General features: G+C 39.4%; 1 long non-coding RNA gene across 1 annotated transcript; it reads left to right on the top strand.

Annotated features, from left to right (window-relative positions):
• Positions 1-2,042: 2,042 nt before the first annotated feature.
• LOC112842066 (uncharacterized) lies at positions 2,043-4,078 on the top strand. The gene is made up of 3 exons (XR_003213662.1): positions 2,043-2,099; positions 2,917-3,089; positions 3,410-4,078. It is a non-coding gene; the product is annotated as an uncharacterized LOC112842066 (long non-coding RNA).
• The last annotated feature ends 18,157 nt before the right edge of the window (positions 4,079-22,235 follow it).

Here is a 22,235-nt window from a genome sequence, read left to right as displayed (position 1 = left end):
TACTGTTTTGGCACATGGTTTTGAAATGACTGCTGCTCTATTCAAAGTGGGATAGATTTTGCCTTGCAATTTAAAGTGGAGTTGGAGTGATACAAATAAAACTATATTTCCACCATCTTCCAAAAGTTAACATACTCAGAGTACTAAACCTAAATTCTGGAGTGGGCGCCAGACCTCACTGTCAACAGAGCAATAACAATCACATGTGGCCCAGCAATCACTTTACTGCTGGAAATATTTAGGCAGTTATTAACCTGTGTAAAGAGTGTGTGGATATCATGTCAGAAAACTCAATGTTTAGTTACAATTTATTTGTCAAATTCTCTGCTTTCTTCTTCCTTTTTCTTCTTTGTAACTTACATAAGATGATTGACATTTAACTCAGTGAAACGACACCCATCTGGATTGTGATCTAAGCTAATTTATTGTAGGCTAGTGACCCAGTCTCCGTCATGACAGATGTCTACATTTTGACAGAATGTCCACATAGCAGTCCACCACTGCCAATCCTGCAGTCTTCTTATAAAAGTTAAATATATTGATTGAAAGAATGAACAATAAAGATAAACACCCCAAAAACACCTAAGCAGGGTTCAAAGACACATAAATAATGAACATTATACAGGCTGCTTCCAACACATCCCAAAGGAGAAGAAACTAAAATCCACTGAACTTTTATTTTCATGAAAAACATTTTGAGACAAGTTTTGTTTTTGCACAGTTTAATAATCAGTACCAAACTGTGACACTCATTGTAATGGTTTATTTGGTCCTCTCAGATTTCAAATTATTACACAACAAAGAATAGAAGGAAACTCTGGAAGCAAAAAAACCCCGTTGCCAAGCAGAAATGTGGACTCAAATCCAGAGGACTGAACATCGAAAGAAATTTTAGAGTATGTTTTTAGAGTCTTTATTAAACACCAGAGGAATTAACAGAGCAGATCATGGGAATGGAGACAAAAGTCTAAACCACGGTCAGAACAGTCGAGTTATTGCTCTGAGAAGCAAAGTTTTTGGTGTGAATATGGAGCAGGCATTGTGAGGGAATCTTCCAGCTTATGAGAGTGGTGGGTCCAACCTGGAGGAAGGCAACCAGTTTGTGGGAAGTAACAAATGAGTGCAGGCAGGAGTGTGCTGGAGTCTGGTGCCATTTTTCTTACTTTTAGTATATTTTTTTGCTGTCTATTATTATGGAGGACCACAAGAGCCACGCGCATCGAAATAAAAATTTCTGTGCTTTAATAATGAATTGTAGAATAAATTCTGCAATTGTAAATTCATTTTTGAATTCCAATTTAATAAACTGCATTTCAAAATCCTTTTTCCAATTGCATTTCAAAATCCTTTTTCCAATTGCACTTTAATAAACTGCATTTTAAAATCCTTTTTTCAGTTGCAATTTAATAAACTGCAGTTCAAAATCCTTTTTCCACTTGCAATTTAATAAACTGCAGTTCAAAATCCTTTTTCCACCTGCAATTTAATAAACTGCAGTTCTAAATCCTTTTTCCACTTGCAATTTAATAAACTGCAGTTCAAAATCCTTTTTCCACCTGCAATTTAATAAACTGCAGTTCAAAATCCTTTTTCCACTTGCACTTTAATAAACTGCAGTTCAAAATCCTTTTTCCACCTGCAATTTAATAAACTGCAGTTCAAAATCCTTTTTCCACTTGCAATTTAATAAACTGCAGTTCAAAATCCCTTTTCCACCTGCAATTTAATAAACTGCAGTTCAAAATCCATTTCCCTTTCCTGTTCGCTCCGGGATTAGCTGCTGGATTAGCTCCTGGATTAGCTGCTGGATTAGCTCTTCGATTAGCAACTTGCTGGAGGCTATTCAAATTAGCCACACCGTGGGATGTAAGGAGCTCTCTGATTGGTTGGTCAGACACAGGCTGTCTGCCAGCCTGGATTTTTCTAGCTCATAGCTTCTCCCTGCTAAGAAGCGTGTGTGCTTGTACAAAGGCCGTTCAGCCTCGGGATTTACACTCGGCTCGACACGGATATGTGAAGAATGAAGGGACCCTGCAGCGAAACGGAGAGCCCAACCTCTGACTGAGTACTTGTTTACGCAGTCTGACCACCTGTTGAAGGTAAGGTGCTAACGTGGCTAACGCTAGCATCACCGCACGTAGCCCCATTATTTTAAGGTCATCTTAGCTAATGAAAGTTTTACGTCGCAGCTGTACGAGCTCGCTACGTGTTTTGTAAGCTGCTGTGCTCTTCACAAATAAAGCTGGAAGCAGCTCAGACTGTTAGAACCAGCACTGAGGCCTGTTACATTTATACAGTGTTAGAGCAATGGCTGCAACCTACAGCCTTTAAACTAGCGATTACAATGCTGACAGTAAACTCGTCAGTCCAGATGTTACCACATTACTTTGTGATACTTGGAGTTAAAACAACTGAGACAGGCTGATTAAAATAACAGCTGTCAGTTCTCTCATTCCTTATATCAAGACTGGAGATCACACTACTGATTTCAGTTCATTTAATATGTGAGTGCACAGATTCATTCTCAACTGGACATAAATGATGATCAAAGGTTGTATATATGATGAATTCATCCAGTCCCAGCCTCTAACACAGTGCGCTGAATCTTAGCTTTGAATGTCCAGTATATTCTAATCAGTGCAATGTAAGCATTCACTGAACCTACAGTATCTACACCTGTGTGGCAAATGTGTGGTAAAGATACAGATAATGAAATTTTATTATTAATACAATATACATCATGAAAAATGAAAGCTGAAATTGATTCAGTTTAGTACTTTTCTCTGTATGCTCTGTGATTATAAAGGCCTTAAATTCTGTGATATATACTGTAAATGATTTTCACAGAGGTCTTAAAGTAGTTAAATCACTGCTGATAGTCTGGTTGTTTGTATTTTCACGTTTTTGTGTCTATAGGGCTATTTGATGACGATATGAACTCCTCTGGGAGATGAGGACACACCCACATCTGTTCCATACTGCAGCCATTGATGGTGTTACAGCTCTGAGGCAGCTTTGGGCCATCAGACGCACACACTGGAAAACCAGCACCTGGACTTCATGCAGGAGAGACGGCCTCAGTGATTTAGGTTCATAAGCAAGTTCAAACATTTCTGGCCTCTTATCACTTAGGTTTTTTAATCTCAAAAGTGAATGCATTTAAAGCAGGAACTGCACACCTAGCTGTCAAAAGTTTGGCAGCATGAGTAAAGTTTTGTAGGGTCCTTGTTAAAAATTCCACAAGCACCACATTTGTCATATATAGTTCATTTTGTACAGGACATTTTTGAAATTATAAACTATATATTCTAGTTGTCCACTTGTCAGTAATTTTTGAGTAAATGGATGTCACTGATAAATCAGTGGTGATTCACCTGCAAATGTTTTTAACAAACTTTGTTTTTTGTAGAATTAATCAGCAGCTGTGGAGAGATGCATTTGAATACCTTCTGGTTCCACTTTTCCTAACCTGGAAGCTGAGGATGGCTGATTTCTGACAGGGACACACACCTCAGCGCTTATCATGGGTGTTACATCCTCTGTGCCGCGATTCCAGAGAAAACGAGAGAGCAACGACCACTCATTAAGACCAGCCAGAAATCTGTCCCTTTCTGGCAGCTGTGGAAACTTCCAATAAGAAAGTTTGCATTCTTAGAACAATGCTGGGTCATGTGTGATGTGTCATCATATGAGGATATTACATTTTGCCTTAATTCTGCTCAATTAAGTGTTTTGATCGTTGATCCAGTATGGCAGCTTTGTATTGTGCTGCAAGTTAAAACCTATTGTCCTCATGAGCACAGCATCTAACAACTCTCCTTAAAAGAAAACGAATGACTTTAACTGGACACAATGGTTTCCAGTGGGAGATACATTCATCACTCATCCGTGACACTGGAGAAGTCACCTGGATGAGTGATAAAACAATTTCCCATGGAAAATCCAGAGGAACTAAACTTTGTTGTTTCTCTGGGCTCAATTTCAGCTCTAGGAGCATCTCTCAGAAGAAAACATTTTGCCAATAATCAGATAAAAAGATTGTTGAACCAGGTGGTATTCTCTGGAGTTTAAGACCAAAACTGAACTCAGTGAAATGACATTAGACTGGAATTCATAAGATGAATAGAAATACTGCTGAAGCTGAATGATATGTGTGTGTGTGTGTGTGTGTGTGTGTGTGTGTGTGTGAGAGAGAGAGCGCGAGAGAGAGAGAGAGAGAGAGCGAGAGAGAGCGAGCTTTGTTTTCTCCAATTCACCAGGTCTGTAAAGTTCAGTATGACTGTGGTACATGATACAAAAGAATAAATACAGAAGAATAACAACTTTATGTGAATAACTTTACTCTTCTTAAAAATAACTCATAAAACAAGTAAAAGTACAAATGTGTACAAGTTAGAGACTTCCTCAGTAAGTTTACACTCTTTTGGAGTGATTTTAATGGTGTGTTAAAGAAGAAAGAGATTAGAGGTAAAGTAGAGGATGCAGAGTCCATCATCACTGAGGCCGTCTCTCCTGCATGAAGTCCAGGTGCTGGTTTTCCAGTGTGTGCGTCTGATGGCCCAAAGCTGCCTCAGAGCTGTAACACCATCAATGGCTGCAGTATGGAACAGATGTGGGTGTGTCCTCATCTCCCAGAGGAGTTCATATCGTCATCAAATAGCCCTATAGACACAAAAACATGTGAAAATACAAACAACCAGACTATCAGCAGTGATTTAACTACTTTAAGACCTCTGTGAAAATCATTTACAGTATATATCACAGAATTTAAGGCCTTTATAATCACAGAGCATACAGAGAAAAGTACTAAACTGAATCAATTTCAGCTTTCATTTTTCATGATGTATATTGTATTAATAATAAAATTTCATTATCTGTATCTTTACCACACATTTGCCACACAGGTGTAGATACTGTAGGTTCAGTGAATGCTTACATTGCACTGATTAGAATATACTGGACATTCAAAGCTAAGATTCAGCGCACTGTGTTAGAGGCTGGGATTGGATGAATTCATCATATATACAACCTTTGATCATCATTTATGTCCAGTTGAGAATGAATCTGTGCACTCACATATTAAATGAACTGAAATCAGTAGTGTGATCTCCAGTCTTGATATAAGGAATGAGAGAACTGACAGCTGTTATTTTAATCAGCCTGTCTCAGTTGTTTTAACTCCAAGTATCACAAAGTAATGTGGTAACATCTGGACTGACGAGTTTACTGTCAGCATTGTAATCGCTAGTTTAAAGGCTGTAGGTTGCAGCCATTGCTCTAACACTGTATAAATGTAACAGGCCTCAGTGCTGGTTCTAACAGTCTGAGCTGCTTCCAGCTTTATTTGTGAAGAGCACAGCAGCTTACAAAACACGTAGCGAGCTCGTACAGCTGCGACGTAAAACTTTCATTAGCTAAGATGACCTTAAAATAATGGGGCTACGTGCGGTGATGCTAGCGTTAGCCACGTTAGCACCTTACCTTCAACAGGTGGTCAGACTGCGTAAACAAGTACTCAGCCAGAGGTTGGCTCTCCGTTTCGCTGCAGGGTCCCTTCATTCTTCACATATCCGTGTCGAGCCGAGTGTAAATCCCGAGGCTGAACGGCCTTTGTACAAGCACACAGGCTTCTTAGCAGGGAGAAGCTATGAGCTAGAAAAATCCAGGCTGGCAGACAGCCTGTGTCTGACCAACCAATCAGAGAGCTCCTTACATCCCACGGTGTGGCTAATTTGAATAGCCTCCAGCAAGTTGTTAATCGAAGAGCTAATCCAGCAGCTAATCCAGGAGCTAATCCAGCAGCTAATCCCGGAGCGAACAGGAAAGGGAAATGGATTTTGAACTGCAGTTTATTAAATTGCAGGTGGAAAAGGGATTTTGAACTGCAGTTTATTAAATTGCAAGTGGAAAAAGGATTTTGAACTGCAGTTTATTAAATTGCAGGTGGAAAAAGGATTTTGAACTGCAGTTTATTAAAGTGCAAGTGGAAAAAGGATTTTGAACTGCAGTTTATTAAATTGCAGGTGGAAAAAGGATTTTGAACTGCAGTTTATTAAATTGCAAGTGGAAAAGGATTTAGAACTGCAGTTTATTAAATTGCAGGTGGAAAAAGGATTTTGAACTGCAGTTTATTAAATTGCAAGTGGAAAAAGGATTTTGAACTGCAGTTTATTAAATTGCAACTGAAAAAAGGATTTTAAAATGCAGTTTATTAAAGTGCAATTGGAAAAAGGATTTTGAAATGCAATTGGAAAAAGGATTTTGAAATGCAGTTTATTAAATTGGAATTCAAAAATGAATTTACAATTGCAGAATTTATTCTACAATTCATTATTAAAGCACAGAAATTTTTATTTCGATGCGCGTGGCTCTTGTGGTCCTCCATATATTATATCCTATAGGTGCTCTGGTAATAAAATAATGAGTTATTCACATCACTTTTCAGTGGTTTTTATCTTGTGTTGAATTGTTAGAAATTATATATCTTAATGACTGTATCCAGCTTCCTTTTCTGTGCTTTAAGGGTTTGAATGAATTAAAAATTATTCTAAAATGCAAATGATGTATAAAGTGTGTGATGATAATAATGTCTGAAATGTGACGAGCCATGAATAATCCAGTAGAATGTCATTAACACCCCCATTAAAATTGGCATTATTAAGAGGTTAGGGCACACCACTGATGCCCACTGTTGTTTATCAATGGTTCTTCACATTTATGGTGTTTTGGCTTGAATTCCTGTCAAAAGAAAAACAGCAGGCAGCAGAATGGAAATGAAGTGCTTAAACCAATCTTTTATAGAGATTAGCCATACAATGACCTGCTCATCATCGCGTTTGCTGTCTGGAAATAGCTAAATCTGCATTTTAAAAAGAGCAACACTTATGAATCATACATGAGGATAGACATCGGCCACTTGGGAATTAATGCAGAACTGTTGAATGTATTACAGTGCTGTGTTTGGCTGTGCTATATCTGCAAAATGATGATATGTGAGCTTGTGTCTTATCATAAGGTTTGTCTTGAAAATCTACATACTGCTGTCGCGTCTGTTAGTTCAATACCAAACTTACTGCTGCACCTCTGGCAGGCCTAAGGCCTTTGGGCAGCTGTTCTCAGCTTTGAATTCTCAGGATTTTGCAGCCTAGGTGCTTCACATTTTCAGGGTTATGTCTAGCCTGGCAGCTGCTGCTTACCTCACTGAAAGATGACTCAAGAACACAGTGCTGAATGTCCTCAACAGATTTATTGCCATGTCTGTACCTGTCATGGTCCCTCTGTTCTCACTGGTCTGACCTCCTCAAGCTCTTTTTCCCTTTGCTATCTGTGTGTGTTCTGGTGTTCTCGTCTTTGTGCTGCATCTGGACTTTGAGGTTTTTCCCCATTCTGGGCTGCACACACCTACCTTTGATGATCTCGTCAGGAGCCACTATTTAGGAGAGTAGCTGAGCTTCAATTGATGCTGGGGCAGTAGTCTCACGTATTTTCAAATCCTCCACCATTATACCAGTCCCCAAAAGACCAGACATATCCACCCTAAACGACTTCAGGCCAGTGGCACTCATACCAGTTGCCATGAAGTGCCTAGAACAACTGGTTCTCATGCACATCTACCACATGGTCCCAGACACTGCCGATCGCCTCCAGTTTGCTATCACTGGAATGGAGCGGTAGCAATAGCCCTACACCACACTCTGCAACATCTGGTAAGCAGTGTTGGGGAGTAACGGAATACATGTACCGATGTTACGTATTTAAAATACAAAATATGAGTAACTGTATTCTGTTATAGTTACCGTTTAAAAAAAGTGGTATTCAGAATGCAGTTACTTTGTTGAAATAAATGGATTACATGGCGGTCTTTTCCTGTTTCACATGTTAGGCTATGCTCTCTCTATTTTTGGTAATTCCACGCTGGCGGAAGCCCAAACAAAACACGCATTAAGAGGCTCTATTGTATCTCAATCTTGCGGCCCATGTCACCTCTACTTGCGGCCCGCATAATGATGTGAAGAAATTTTTTTTTTAATTATTGTTCAAAAAAATATTTAATATGAAGACAATAGACAGAGTGTTACAGGCATAGCCCTAAAGAATTGTAGCCTCATGGGCAGTGTGGCCCAGTTGTAAGTAAGCTATTAAGACTCGACTGTACACTGTGTTCGTGTTTTCCTCCAAAACAATAAGTTTCATTGGAGCAGCCTTTCAACGCCTCTCTCTGTCTCTCACTAGCAAAGTTGACCCAGACAACAAAGTAAAGCTAGTTTTCGGCTAAGAGCCCAACACAGAGCCCGACGTATTAGCCAGAGGTCCCTTTACTACGGTTCGGAGCCGCGGACCTGTTTTATATACGCGCGGAATAGTTTTCTATAAGAGATCGCTGCAAAAAGTGCAGCCTTACCAAATGTCCACCCTACTGTTACTCATTTATATTAAGATTTAAAAATCCAGTTGGTATTGGTATGGCGAGTAACCTTCAGTAATAGTAATAAATCACACAGCAATAGTACATTCATGTTGTAAAAAGCATGATAATATATTAAGTAATCCAAAGTATTCAGAATACATTACTCTCATTGAGTAACGTAAAGGAATACGTTACAAAATACATTTTGGGGCATGAATTCTGTAATCTGTAGTGGAATACATTTTAAAAGTAATCTTCCCAACACTGCTGGTAAGTAGCAGAACTTATGTCAGGATGCTTTTCCTGGAATACAGTTCTGACTTCAATACTATCCATCTCGGCAAGCTGATCAAAAAGCTGACAGACCTCGGCGTCCCCACTCCCACTTGCAACTGGATTCTGGACTTCCTGACTGATAGACCACAGGTGGTGAGAATGGAAGGATGGGTGTCTGCCGAGCTCACAGTCAGCACAGGATCCACACAGGGCTGTTGCCTCAGCACCAAACTGTTCACCCTGTACACTTGTGACTGTGTCTCCATCCTGGATGACACCCTCGTCATTAAATACACTGATGACACCACCATCCTAGGACTCATAAAGGGGGAAATGAGTCAGGATACAGGACCCTGGTAAACAACAGTCTTGTCTACGGAGAGAATGACCTCATCATCAACACAGCCAAGAACAAAGAAATTATACTGGACTTCAGGAAAAATCCTCCCCCTCTGCAGCCTCTTATCATCAAAGGAACTGATCCCCTCAGGATTGCAGGTTACACCAGACCTGAACTAGACTCTTAACACCACAGCCACAGTGAAAAAAGGCCAGCAAAGGCTCTAATTCATTAGGCTGCTCATGAAAGCCAGCCTGAACCATTGCCCTCTCACCCAAGACCTACAGAGGACTGGTAGAGAGCATTGTCACCACAGGCATCACTGTCTGGTATGGGAACACCACACAGGCAGAGAGGAAGGCTCTGCAAAGAGTCATAAAGACTGTGGAGAGCATCATAGGGAAAAAACGTCCATCCATGGACTCTATATACTCAGAGCACTGCCAGAAAAGAAGAAAGGGAATTATCAGGGACTCACTCCATCCAGCTCACTCTCTGCTCTGACACAAGAACTGCAAATACAACCTAAGACACAGCAGAGCAGACAGCATCATCACTCACAGAACAAGGTTTTTGAATAACTTCTTCCCTGTCACAGTCAGACTGATGGCAAACAAAAACCACTGAACAATATGCAATAATAACCCCACACTACATCACTTCACTTGTCAGAAATGTGTATATCCTAACTGTGAAATATCTGCAATATATTCAGGCTCCTGTGTATATACTGCCACTCCTCTTGTAAAGGGGGTAGAATTTATTATTTATGATTTATAATTTACAAATTTGTATTAGCATTGTATTGTCTTGTTTATTTATGTCTATTTTTTCTAACACGCTTACTATGACAGAGAGCTCTGCACAAGAATTCCAATGTGCCTTGACTGTTGGTTTATGCATAAGTGCCAAATAAAAAACCCTGAACCTTGACCCTTGGTAAAAAGAAGCTAGATTGCTACTTTACTTTTTTACTTGGCCTCAGCAGGCATGGTCATCTTGTTATATAGAACACAGGGTTTGTGACAACAAACCTATTATAGGTTTATAGCAAATGCATCCTGTGATAAAATGTGTCAGATCATACAGCTCACTTCAGCTAGGGCCTTTTTATTTAACTCACAATTTCTGTTGTTGTCATGTACGGTCGTGTGGCAGGCAGTGGTTGGACCCAAATGCAGGACTCAAAAACAAGGGTGTAAACTAAGGGAGGCGGCTTTCTGCTGTAACAGAATATGTGAAAAGTATTAAAGATACATGATTTTTTTTCTGTTGTGAATACAACTTAATGAAAACTTACTGGAATATGTCATTTTAATGCATTTTTAACCCATTATGGTTTTCTACTACATTCATCTTTACATTGTGACTCATCATAGACACTTGGTGTGCAGTCTTCTTTTGGCTGCTTCCTTTAGGGTGTCACCAGCAGGTCATCTGCACTGTAAAAAATATCCGTATATTTAACAGTGAAAGACAGTAAAAATACAACAGGAAAAACCTGTTAACTATAAAACAGTTTAAAACTGTTGATTTGATGTGAAATTTCTGTAAATAAATGAATGTGGAAAAACCGTAATATGTACATTTTTTCTCTGAAAAAAATACATAAACCTACTGTAAATCACTCTTGCATAGTTTTTTTAATGGAAGATTCCAATAAAGTTTAGAACAGGCAAACACAATGTTTTTTACATTTATTTATTGAAAAAAATACAGGTTTTAATTGCTGAATGTAAGCATGGTTGTGCTGGTAATGGATACATGCTGTAATATGACTTTGTGATTTTTGTATTAATTTCACATAATATTAATAATGATGGATTAAATAGCGGTTTTCAAGAAGCCCAAAGCACTTTACATTAAATCCATTCTTGATTCATAGCACATTTAATACAGCATATTCTTCCTCAAATTGTAATATAACAGGTACATATGTCCCAAGATCTTTATACTAGAAATGTCTTAGGGCAATTTTTGGATGTAGTTTTTGTAAAGAATATGGGATGTAGCTGTTAAATCTACATTCTGTTGAACTCAATAAGCCATGAGCTTAAAATGTAAAAGCCAACAACAACTTGAGAGACCTACAACTAATGATAGACATACTATAATATTGAGTGAATTCATATAATCAGTTATTTTGATCAGTGTTAAAATAATAATCTGCTGTCTGTTCTATTTATTCATAGTTAATGTTAGGGAGAGAGTGAGAAGGACTCCTTCTCACTCTCTCCCTAATATCCTCCTTTGTCACAGTAATCCTCTGCATGACATCCTTCACTACATCCATGAACCCTGTCTGTGGTCTTCTTCTTTCTCTCCTGGCTCGCGGCTTCATATTTAACACCGTTTGCTTAATATAGCCACTATCCTTCCTCTGTATAGGTCCAAACCCCTTCATCCTTTCATCTCTAACTTTGTCTCCAAACCACTCAAACTGCTGTCCCTCTGATAGACACATTTGTAATCTTGTCACTCTTGCCATTCTTGTCACTCCCAACAAAAATCTTAGTATCTTAAAATGTTCAACTTCCAGCTCTGCCTTCTGTCTTTTTATGGTACAATCACCAAAACAAACTTCATAAAAGGTCTCAATACTATCTTGTAAATCTTCATGTTCATTCTTACAGCTATCCTACAGTCATAAATCATCCCCGACACTCATGTCCACCCCACTTTGCCTATACTTTCGTCGTTGTATATTTTGTGCACTATATTGCTTTGGTTGGACGCTGGTATTTAAACTGGTCCACCTTCACTACCTCTGGCCACTGCATCTTCACATCTGTCACCTGTCTCCCTCTTACACAAATGTTGTCTTGCTTCTACTAATTTTAATTCCTCCTCTCTCCAATTCCATGCTTTATTCCACCAACTCCCTACTGTCACTACAGATAAATGGTAAATGGCCTGTATTTGTATAGCGCTTTACTAGTCCTTCTGGCTGGTTATAACCCATGCATAAGGACCCTAAAGCGCTTTACACATCCAGTCATCCACCCATTCACACACTGGTGATGTCAAGCTACATTGTAGCCACAGCCACCCTGGGGCACACTGACAGAGGCGAGGCTGCCGGACACTGGCGCCACCAGGCCCTCTGACCACCACCAGTAGTCAACAGGTGAAGTGTCTTGCCCAAGGATACAACGACCGAGACTGCCCAAGCCGGGGCTCGAACCGGCAACCTTCCAATTACAAGGCGAACTCCCAACTCTTGAGCCACGATCGCCCCAGTCACAGTGTCATCTATTAAAGTCATCATTCTGACCTAATCTGTCAGTCTATCCATCACAACTGCAAATAAGAACCCTGATGTAATCCCATATTTACCTTCAACCAATCTGTTACTCCTACCACACCTCACCAGTGTCTTGCCCTACTTACACTCCTTGTATCAACCTCACTTGCACCCTCATATACCTACCCAATTTTTTGTCTGTACAACTAGGAAAAGTACATACTGTACAAATGGGCCACATTTTCCCTTCTTCAACTGTCAGATCATGGCATGGTACACCTATCTTCCTCCTACATATGAGAGCCTTTCAGTCACCACCAAAACATCAAAATGCTGGTATCCTCAAGCTGATGAAGTCCTGAAAAGCTGTTTTTATACAACAGAGCAAGAGATCTTTTCTGTGAGCTGTATGTGGACAATATTAATTAACAGAATGATTGCCCATACATTAAATTCTGTTATGGCGATATCTTGCCCTCTAAAGAAATTTGCTGTTTCCTAATAACAATGCATGGGTTATAACCAGCCAGAAGGAACTGCTGAATGGGAAGGAAAATGCTTTCAGGGAGGGTGACAGGAATAAATCAAAAGCTTCACAGAGAACTGAGGGTGAAGATTAAGGAGGGGAAGGAATCGTATAGAATCAAACTAGAACATGAGTTGCAATAAGATTGAGTGAAAAAGGTTTCGGCTGCCATGATAAAGATCACAAGCATGAAACAGAAAGGTGATTTGTTACTTATGGTGATCAGAATCTGACATATGAACTGTACAGTTTTTTGTTTTTATTTTTATTTTTAAAATTTTTTTTTTTTTTTTTTATTTATTGGCCTTCCCCAAACGGCAGCTCAATTCATCTTTGAGTCATTTGTCTTTAGCTACTAAAAAACACTGTCAAACCTAAAATGAGGACGTGGCCCCAGCAAGTGAAATAAAACAAAAAAAATAAATAATCAGAGTTGCTGTTAAGTAGGTCACACTTAACCTTCCAAAGTTCAAAATAGTTTAGTAGTCTAGTTACTCCAGCTTTTTTTCCAAATTTAATCAAGAGATCTGCTGCTGCATCTTCTCAGATTGATGATGTTTAGCAATGTCCACTTCTTTACCGAACCTGTACTTGGCCTCTCTGTAGCAGTCCCTGTCTTCTGTCTTCTGAACGCCTTTCTCTTCTCTAGCCACAGCTGTTTGAGTTTAGGATTAAACCAGGCTTTGTCATTAATATAACTCACCCAGGTGCGTGATGGCACAATGCTGTCCTCGCAGAAGTGGATATAGGAGGTGACAGTGTCTGTAAACTCATCCAAGCACATTTAAAAACAACACAGGTTGACCAAAGTGTTGTACACAGTAAAAATAATTAAAAAAATTTTTTTTAAAGTAGAACAAACATACACAGTGAATAAAACAAAAACTGAGTCACAATTATAAACAAATTCAGTTTTGAGAATCTGTTTCTTCAAATTTTATCAAAACCCATTTCTGGTGTATTAACCTATAACACAAAGTTCCTGTAGAGAAAATCCAGTTTGGCTCAAAACAAGATAATAACTTCAGGACATATCACCAAATATTATAGTGTATAGTTTCAGTTCAGTGTCAGTCTGATCACCTTGGGTAGAATGGCCACATTTGGCCACACCATTACCCCGGCCATATGACTTAGAACTTAAGCACCAGAGAGTGCGCAGAGCTCACTCGCCAAAAGAAATCTTCACTTTCTCCCATGGGTTTGAATGGTGACCTGCCCAGGGCCTGGAAAACCAATGGCAGGTCCCATGCTGCCATTCGTTTTACTCTGCAAGGCCGTAACCCCCTGACACCACACAGAAACTGCGTCACCCAGAAATGTGCACCAATTCCCACACAGGAAAATTGGTATGGCCCGGATCTGGCCCACACACATGGGCCAGCACAAGGCCAGTTGCAGACACACTGGTGGTCCTGTGCTGGCCCATGTGTGGATTACCTCTGGCAAACCTGGTCTGGGCCACCAAAGGGCCGTCATTCTTTGCGATATGTGGGCCATGTGTAAGTTGTGTGCAGCCACAGGCCAGTTGCAGACACACTGCTGGTCCTGTGCTGGCCCAGAACAGTTTCAGCTCTGGCCCCAGATGTCAGCCTAATGTGTACCTTAATCAAGCCATGTAATAACAACATGCACCAGAACATAAAGTAACATGACAAAACTCTGTTCAGACAGTGAATGGACTGATTGTTACATAGCAGTTTTCTACTCTCCCAAATTAATCAAAGTTTTCTATACAACATGGCACATTCACCCAATCACACTAAACTGAGTGCTTCCTAACTACATTCATCATTCACACTTTTGACATGCAGACTGGAGGAGCCAGGGATCGAACCACTAACCTTCTGATCAGTAGGTGACCTGCTCTACCTCCTGAGTTACAGCCACCTGGTGGCAAATATGAGTAAATCCTCACTAGGTTTTGGATAAAGTGTACACTCACAAACCTGTCAAACCTGCATTTGAAACGTTGGCTACCATAGCAGTATAGTACTGGAGCATGGCATTTGGGTCTTCTAAAATAGGAGCATAAACAGTGGCATCATTGCCAGACCTGGCCCACATCTGGTTGACATACACCCTGCCATGACACCAGTCAGTCAGAAGTGCCAGCTCAATGCCGGATCCAGGCCAGACCTGTTTTCTATGAGCCTGGGCCACATAAACCAAACCATAATTGGGCCAGATGTGGCATCCCATCACATAAACAGTGCCATCTACGCCAGGCCTGGCCCATATCTGGATGACATACCACTTACCATGCCAGAAGTCAGCCAGCAATGCCGGCTTGACACCAGATCTGGGCCAGACCTGTCTGCTATGTGGGAACTGTCCTGCCCTCAATACAGTCATAATAAGCCCATATAGCTGCAATGCGACTCTTTAGAGGTGACGCAGCTTCAAAAAGATGCTGCTAATACAATGGACAGGTGAGTGAGTCCAAACTCCTGCCCTTGCATTCTGCAAGGTATCGCGAATCAAGGGTTCAGTCAATTCAAGGTCGGTCAAGAATTACTGATCTCCTTCAGTGGTCACACCCAAAGCTCGAGGAGGCCTGGGGACAGATGGCAAAAGGTCTGGTCTCCTTGGAAACTCTCACGGGTCCCTGCTTACCAGGGAAACCAGATCCTTGGCAGCCACCTGAGTGCCACCAAAAGGACCCTGTGATCCGAATGCCTCACCCTGTGAAACAGGGGCATTACAGTTGGTGCACATTTCTGGGTGACACAGTTTCTGTGCAGTGTCAGTGGCATCCAAGGGATAACTTAAAGAAGACCTCCTGCCCAGCATTGGCGAGAGCGTTCACCCTGAGTGTGAAGCTGGCCTCTGCCAAGGAACCCACAGAGCTCGTGTGCTCTGATGCAAAGAGGTCCACCTGGGCTATGAAGCACTAATTCCATTTGCACCACCTGTGGATGCAGCCATAGAATTAGTTCTGCCTGGGAGATGCATGGCTTTCAGGTAAGCAAAATGAGAATATGTCCCTGTTAGCAACGTCTAGGCTTCCCTCGAGGACCCGAGCGATCTGGTCCAACCCTGATGGTTTATGTGAAAAACTGGAGAGGTGATAGCCAACAATCTTAACAGGCTAGCTAGGTGACCTAACCAAGCTTTGTACTAGTTAACTTTGTTAAGCTAAACAGCTCCTGTAGCTGGTTACCTCACCTGAAAACTGTAACAGTCACAGAATGCAAGTGGAACCTCCAGCCAACTCACACACCTACATCAGTCAGTGTAGCTGGTTAGGAAGCCAAGTACCAGATTAACAAAGAGAAGTGAAATAGTTTTGCCTACCACAGCTTTAGAGGGCAGCAATGTGCACTTCAACATAAAGTCACAGGCAGGATGACAAACCCACGAAAAGAAAGCCACAAAGTGTCCTTACCTGCAATAGAAAATGGTCAATTCCATTCTGCTGTTCCTACCATGCGGTGTTGGCCAGTGCTCTATTTTTTGCTGTGGCCTGCTGGAGAAGAAGATGTTTGTATAGCAGACATAAACAGAGTAGATAATCTTATCATGAAGGCTGGCTCTGTGGTTGGGTCTGAACTTAAAACACTCCAGCAGTATTTTTAAATGATCTATGTCAAGTTTTACATCCACTGATTACACATACAAAGGAGGTCAGTTCTGTAGATCGTTCAACAAAATATCACACAATTTACATGTCATTTTTAGTTTCAAAAGTTAAGTTCAGTGCTGTTTCTTTTAGCCCGGACTGTTCATAATGTTAACAAATGTTGACGGTTAGACAATGAAAATCCTCCAGTTTTAACTGTAATTTTTCAGTAACCTAACTTCTTTTATGCCTAAGCCTAACCATAACGTTAACATAGTACTCTTACCTTATACGGAGTGACAGCAAAAGTAAAGACATTCTTTACTTAAGTATAAGTACAGATACTTTGGTTGCTCTGGTAAAAGTTGAAGCACTGATTCAACTTCTTTACTTGAGTAAAAGTGAAAAAGTACAGACTCTAAAATGTATTCAAGGTAAGAAAGTAAAAAGTAGGTCTTTGTACTAAATAACTGATTCGGCAGGTGGGAGAAACCAAGACCTGTTGTAGTCGCTTAGCATGAGGAAAAACAACTGTAGTGACCAGCTGATCTGTGCTGCCGCTCTGAGATTTACTGTTCTTTGTGGATTTACATAACTGAGTTAGGTCAGATGCAAATATTTCTCAAGCTGTACTGGATAATTTCCATTCCTGCACTGACAATATACCATTTATATTGTCTTTATACTAGACAGCATACAATTCAATGTTGAATTCAGTGAATGGATCAAAGCACCATCAGCTTAAACTCAAATTCATCTCCATAAAAAGTAAAAAGTTGTCATAAAAATAAATACTCAAGTAGAGTACAGGTACCTGAAAATACTACTTAAGTACATAAGTTTTCATAATTTGTTACTTCCCCCTTTGTTTTCAACAGTAACTGTTTCCAAGGGCAGTACCGCCTTCTTTGTCATTGTCCGATAAAAAGCACTAAGGTGCAGAAAAAAATGATTGTAAGAATGGGAGAATGGGGCATGCTGTATGCAAGAAACAGTCTGTGAACTCATACTTTAATGTTCTACTGTACAGCTCAAATCATGCTATACCACAATTCGAATGTCATTAAATTTACGTGTTTTCCACCACGAACAAAAGAGAGAAGCTGTATATGAGTTATAACAAAGCCATTTGCAGGCAGAGTAGTTACCTGCTATGTCTTGTTCATTACAGACTTTCTCTTTCTGCCAGCTCCAGAGGGAGTGCAGGCGACAGCTGTCTCATCACACCCTGGTAGGGACTGCAGTTTGCGACATGCTAAAGAATACAGAATAAAGAATAAGAGTGTTTTTTTCCAGGAAAGCTAGTGGAAGAATTTTAAATGTCTTCTTATTTAGAGTCAAAGCATTAAAAATAATTGTTAAACAATGTGCATAGCACAGGAAAAAGGATGACTAGGTAGTCATAATTTTAAAGCCAGAGAAATGTATTCTTATCTCAGCATCTACTGTACATTCAGATAAAGAGAGTGAAGTAAGTAGTCTGAACTGCAATCCATAACCACACTCCTGAATAAAAGTTTCCCCTCAGTAAGCCTACGTCTGACAAACAAAGTGCATCAATTAAAGTTAGCAACAGGAGCTTATCAAAGGAGAATAAAACAGTTAATCCTCAAGCAATTCATGGAGAGCAGTCAAACAGAGTGATTAACAAGGCAAAGAGAACATAGCTAGAAGCACTTTACTGCTCCAAGTACTAGAAACATGTATCATGGCAGTAAAGAGGGAAAGGCCGCTGGTTTCTGCCTTAAACCAAAGCACAGTACGAAAGCTGTTGATTATTCATAAGCCTTCAGTTATTCATTAAATGTTCCGGAGCATATTCTTGTCATGTTAGTATGGACAATCATCATGAATATTTACATGAGGTCCTTGATATTTAAACATGTCCAGTAGTAAATGGCAGATAAACAGCAGTAGAGTAATATTTGAGTCTCGGTGAGTGCTGTCTTTTTTTACCTTTTCTCAAATGAAGTTTTTTTCACTGGGTTGGACTTTATGCAGAAAATCTATACACACAAACACATGGCAAAAATAGAAAAGCATTCACAACTTTTGCTGAGGTTCCAAATAATGGTCATGTGCATCCTGTTTTATGCCTTTGAGATGTGTCCATTAATCTGTGGGAAATTTGGAAAATTTGATGAATTTGAAATAGTTTAGAAATGCACATGCATATATAAAAAAAACACCCAAAATACAAACTGGAAGTCAGGAAAAACACTGAGTTATGAAATCCAGGGAACTGTCTTCTAGATAAACGTGTTGTGAGGCCCAGAAAAAACAGAGATAGAAAATCATCTAAATCTTTGGTGTTCTCAGGGGTCCAGTGCCCACAGCAATTGTGAAATTTAAAAAAATAATTTAGTGGGATAACCTTTGGTCAAATTGGTTACCAAAAATGTAACAAAACAGTAAGACGTGGTCTATGGAGACAGAAAAACCTTTCAGAAGGTCACAACATTTTAATGGTAAACCAAGTGGATGATACCCTTCTACAATCCTGTCTTACCTTTTCTCTTAGTATTTCCTCAATCCACTGCCTCATGCTACCATTTGTGGTGAGGACCGTAACAAAAAGTAGAACTAGAGAAAAATCTGCATGGATAAGAGGAGAGCAATGATTTTTGGTCACCTTCACCTGAAGATATGGAAATGTTTCACTGTGAAACTGAGCTGCTCTGACCTGTCAGCTACATGTGGACTGAAACTTCTTAAGGTGTGTACAGCACCGGGGGTAGTTCCCACGTTCAGTGTGATTGTAAGTTTAGTTTTTAGTTTTTTAATTGTTGGTCTCTCTTTGTTTACATGACCTTTAAAAGCCACTTGGCACTAAGCATTCAATTAGCACAATAAACAGAATGCACATCATTTCAAGTTTTGTCTTGTCAGAAGCATTTTTCTGCTTTTCAGGAATGTTGTTTTTATGTTGCCTTCTATTGGTTAAATGACGAAAATGTTGAAAACAGGAAGTAAGTGTGTCCTAAGTTTTTAAGAGCTGTCATTGTAAACCTAAACCTCATCAATCTATAATTTATGTATTTCAACCACAATGCTAGAGGTCAAATATTTTGCTGTAATTTTTAATAATTGACTATTTCCATGAAGTACACCAGTACTGAAATACACCAGTTTATAAACCCATTTATTAACTTTACAACGGTGCTTTATTATGGGTGGTATATTATTTTATTAAATTAAGTATGAATTAAATGTACAAGATATTTCACATGAAGTTACATAAGATCCAACAAACAACAGCACTTTTTTGTAATTTGTAAGTCTGATTATTTGTATCAAAGTATCTAAATAATTATCTTAGATATAACAATAAATTTATTTTAATCATAGAATTTCAGGATTCTTACAAGATGGCAAATTTCTGTTATTTTACGGTATGTTTCTGGAGCCGCAGCTCCCAGGATAATAAAAGGGTTTTTTGCTTTTTTTTTTTTTTTTTTTTTTTTTTTTTATAAATCTATCTGTCTTTACAGTGTATAAAAGATACACTGACAGTACACTACATTTTACCTCTCTGTGGAGCTATGGAGAGTCACTGGAAGGCTTGTCTGGTTTATTTCAAGACAGCAAATATGAAAAAGAAAACATGAATGCAGTAGTGACTAAACATGTTACTGATAAACTGCAGACAATGTGCTTGTGTGAATTCAATGAGCAGCATGTGTCAGTTTCACAATAAAAACTGCGACACTTTGAGATGTCTGTCTTATTTCATATCCCTAGCAACCTAGAAAAGTGGAAAATGGAGCTTTGCCCTCAAACAGACAATGCAAATGAGGACTACACATATGAACATGTATATTTTAAACAAATATTTCCATCTGCATTGATTTGAACACATATCAAAGTATATATAGGAGGGAAGAACCATGGATTTTTCTGCCTTCTCTCTTGTACTTTGTGGCTTCTAGCCTAAAAAATGACAACCTTGCAAAAAGAATTTTTAGTTTTTTGTCTGCTAAAAATAACTTGAATTTTCTCAATAAAGAGTACATGAAAGCTGGACTTGCAACTTTGGTTGTGGTGATATCACAATAAAACTAACTGATTATGTTATTGGGATTTTTTGGCAATCAGAATTAAGATCTGAAACACATTTTTGTCTCTATACTAACATGTTGTGACTGATGTTTGTGAATGCTGCACTTAGGTCTGTCAGCAGAGCTGGGCTTGCAATCTGGGCATTTGCCCGGTGGGCCGAAGCACTTTTAGGCTGATGGGTAAATTGAAGGGCTGCTGTCCAAGTACAAGCACTGACAGCAGCCCTTTCAAGTCATTTTCATTACTGACACTGTATTGTCCAATCAAATCTCTTAAAGTATCTCGGCCCTCCTCTACCTTCATTGTGCATTTATGCAACTTGTAGAACAAAGTTTACTTTGGAAAAAGTGGCGAAAAGGAGAGCCTGAAAAGTGAGACAATAAAATAAAATTTAAAAAATGCACCCAAATGTGTGAAATTACCTTCATGTTAGCTGGCAGGGCTGTTGTTGCTGCTGCTGCACTTTCAACAGTATTACCAACAACAACCAGTAACAAGTCCTTGCAGTTGACAGACAACACTGAACAGAAGAGAGTTGCCGGAGATGATCAAACTTTCTGCCCTTCACTGTTTCTGTGTGGAATAAAAAATTGGTCCAAGCTCTTGTCACATTACATTATGCTGTGAATTTAATTAAAAGTGGCCTTAAATTTAAAAAGAAAGAACTTTATGAGCACTGTTGTATCTGAGATTAGAAAATACAGTTGTAGATAGGCTACAACGAAACTATTTATGATGCACATCATAAATAAACTTTGTTTAATTGATATTTTTTTTGTAAAATTTTTCTCTGACTAGCATGTCTCATTTTATGAAATACCTGATGCCTTGACTATTATTTCGCCCATCTTTTTTTTAAGTCCTCACAGTATGAGGACTTAAAAGTAGTAAACTGCATGGGGTGTTGGACCTGCTTTAAGGAAAACTGGAAGGAAGGATCATGACCAAGTAAAAATAAAATTCAATACATCCTGGACCTGAGACCAAAGCTACACACAGACACACACACACACACGCACACACACACAACAGAGGGGCGAGACTAATGCAGTTTACACTGGGTGAAAAAGCACTTGTATTGCTCTCTTTATCCAGTTCAAAGTTACTTGCCAAGTGGCAAGGACCCTTCTTGGTCACTTGGCAAGTGGAGGACAATTACTATGAAGCAGTGCATTCACTCAGGGGTGGAGCCATATAAATACTGTATACCATTCTACCTTCTCAAATCATTGAGAGAGACAGAATGTTTTTCTCTGGTGAGCTTGGTGAAAATGGAGATGAGGTGAAGTCTGAGGTGCCAAATTCAGCCACATAGCCACACATTGAGATAACCATCTCACGCTGACCCATAGAACAGTCATTGCTGCATTACAACTGCATTTTGCAGATCTGTTCTTCCCACTGCCCTGTCATACCATTGGCTGTAATTGTGGAGATGGGAGTGAGAGAAGAGATGCACAGTGCATGATGTTGACCTATAGCTCTTTTAGTAGAAAAAGATGGGTCTATACAGTTCTGTATAGATTATTGCAAGGTGAATGAGGTGTTTGATGCTCATCTCATGCCCTTCAGTGATTCCTGAGATTAGGGACAAAAAAGGCTTTAATTTTCTAAAAAATATTTCTTGATTTTTCAAAAACATATTTACATATAATTGTTACACAAAGTTTTGGCCGTCTCACCATGTTTTGGTACAATCTCCCAGGTGTGACATCTTTTAATAATTTATGTTTTTGCTGGAGAAGTGCAAGGTTTTTGTCAACACCATGAGACACACAGAAATGTAAAAATATATATTTTAAATTAAGTTGTTTCAGCTAT

Source organism: Oreochromis niloticus, linkage group LG14 (genome assembly GCF_001858045.2).
Source record: "Oreochromis niloticus isolate F11D_XX linkage group LG14, O_niloticus_UMD_NMBU, whole genome shotgun sequence".
Lineage (NCBI taxonomy): Eukaryota > Metazoa > Chordata > Actinopteri > Cichliformes > Cichlidae > Oreochromis > Oreochromis niloticus.
The sequence above is the reverse complement of the archived record's forward strand: the minus strand, read 5'-3'. Positions and strand labels throughout refer to the sequence as shown.